General features: G+C 45.3%; 1 pseudogene; it reads right to left on the bottom strand.

Moving 5' to 3' along the window:
- Positions 1-306: 306 nt before the first annotated feature.
- LOC115156342 (acetylserotonin O-methyltransferase-like) lies at positions 307-1,660 on the bottom strand (annotated as a pseudogene).
- Between the last annotated feature and the right edge of the window lie 300 nt (positions 1,661-1,960).

The raw sequence follows: 1,960 nt of genomic DNA on the forward strand, positions 1-1,960 counted from the left end.
CTAAAGCCATAATCATTATCCTTAATGTGTTTATTTTTCTGGATATCTAAGCATACCTCTAGAGCTGTCTGTATCCTCCTGACTGGTGGTTCTTATTTTAAAGAAACTAAATATGCTTCTCTGCATCTCTGCTCAAATCTGGCTAAAATATTTAAAGGAATTTCAGTCTTACTCAGTACATTTAGTTATTGCTTGCTTGTCTAAAGTCTACCAACCTTGCCAGCAGGCATGCCAGCTAAAACTTCATAAAATTGCTATGTGGCTAATAGTATTACAGAGAAACTTCAACAACAAATGTTTTTTTTTTTACTGGAAAAATCTGAGGGGGCATGACGTCTCTGCATACGCACACACACAGGTCCTCACCCCTGAGGTTGTACAGTAGATGGTTCTGAAAGGTGAGAGGTCGAAGGCAGTCACTACATCTCGACCACAAATGTTCCAGATGGAGTTCATCAGCTACATAAACTGCACCCTCACCTCCTCAGACCCACACACACACACACACACACACACACACACACACACACACACACACACACACACACACGTGTATGTGCATGCAGACACATTTTTAAAACACATGCTGAAGGCAGAGCTTCAATCAGCTGTCTCCCCCTATTTCCAGAGTCAATCCTACCCCCAAAACAAACACACACACACACACACACACACACACAGGCATGCTTACACACACACAAACCTCTCGACACATACAGTACCAGACAGCTGTGAATGATTTCACAACTCTGATTCCTCCTCCTTCCTCCTCTCCCTCCTTTATGTCCTCCTTCCCCGCCTATCACACAGCCAACAACGACTGACAGACACCAGGCAGAGCGAGTAAGGAAGACAAAGTGCTTGGTTCTGAAATAAATCCTTTAACTTGTAATCCTAGACTAGAAAACCACTGAACCATAACAAGTGAATTATTATCATTAGATTGACTGTGAAGCTCAAGGCCATTCTACAACTTCTCACTTTCCTAATATTTTCTCACTTCACTGACGCTTTTTCACCAGGCAGGAAAGCGGAGAGGGAGAGAGAGAGAGAGAGAGAGAGTGGAGGAGAAGATGAAGAGAGAGGGAAGGGGTAGAGATGAAGAGCTGTGTGTGTGTGTGTCTCACCTGTACATGGCTTCAAACAAATCATCAGACTTGACACCAAATGCCTTCTCATACTGGTTACTGCCTTCCCTGGGGAGAAACAATCACACATACTGAGTTAGAATCTAAATAAACAATCACATCTCTTTTTTTAATCATACAGGACAAGTTCAGGTACCTCTTTCAATACATGTCCAAACATGTTCTCCTTGGTGAACACAACTCGGGTGAGAGGACTCACCTCACAGCATCAATCAGGTAGTGCCAGCAGAGGTAGATGGTCTTAGAGCTGTAGTGGATGGACCGGGTCAGATACAGCTTCTCAGTACCGCTCAGGCTGGCCCTGATTACTTGCACTACCTCCTCTAGAGACAGGGGGCACCATGACGAGGCCAGCAGGTCAAATAAACCCATCTCACACACTGTAAACAGGGTCTGGGGGAGAGAGGGGACAGGGTAAAACACACAACCATCAAACAGTGCCCAAGAATGGGACTTGAATACTATGTGGGTGTATCTATGTGTGTTACCTTGGAGACCAGAAAGACTTCCATATAGTCCAAAATCTTCGGCATGTAGGCAGCAGCTGCAGCAGCATTAGAAGTACCAGCCGCCAGCTCCATTGAAAAACTCTTCCCCGGTCCCTCAGCCGTAGCCTCACTAGACACCACTGGTTGACTAACATACATTTGAGTCCGTCGCTGTATGAGACTGTCAGTGTTAATGCGTGGCCTCCTGTTGTCAAGAGTTCCTGTATGAGTCCCTTAGGAGTGTGTCCTGTATGAGTTGATCCCAAGTCAATCCTGGTACTGCTACTACTGCTAGTTGAACAGCAGAGAGCTCTCGTGAGTGTG

Source organism: Salmo trutta, chromosome 20 (assembly GCF_901001165.1).
Source record: "Salmo trutta chromosome 20, fSalTru1.1, whole genome shotgun sequence".
Classification (NCBI taxonomy): domain Eukaryota; kingdom Metazoa; phylum Chordata; class Actinopteri; order Salmoniformes; family Salmonidae; genus Salmo; species Salmo trutta.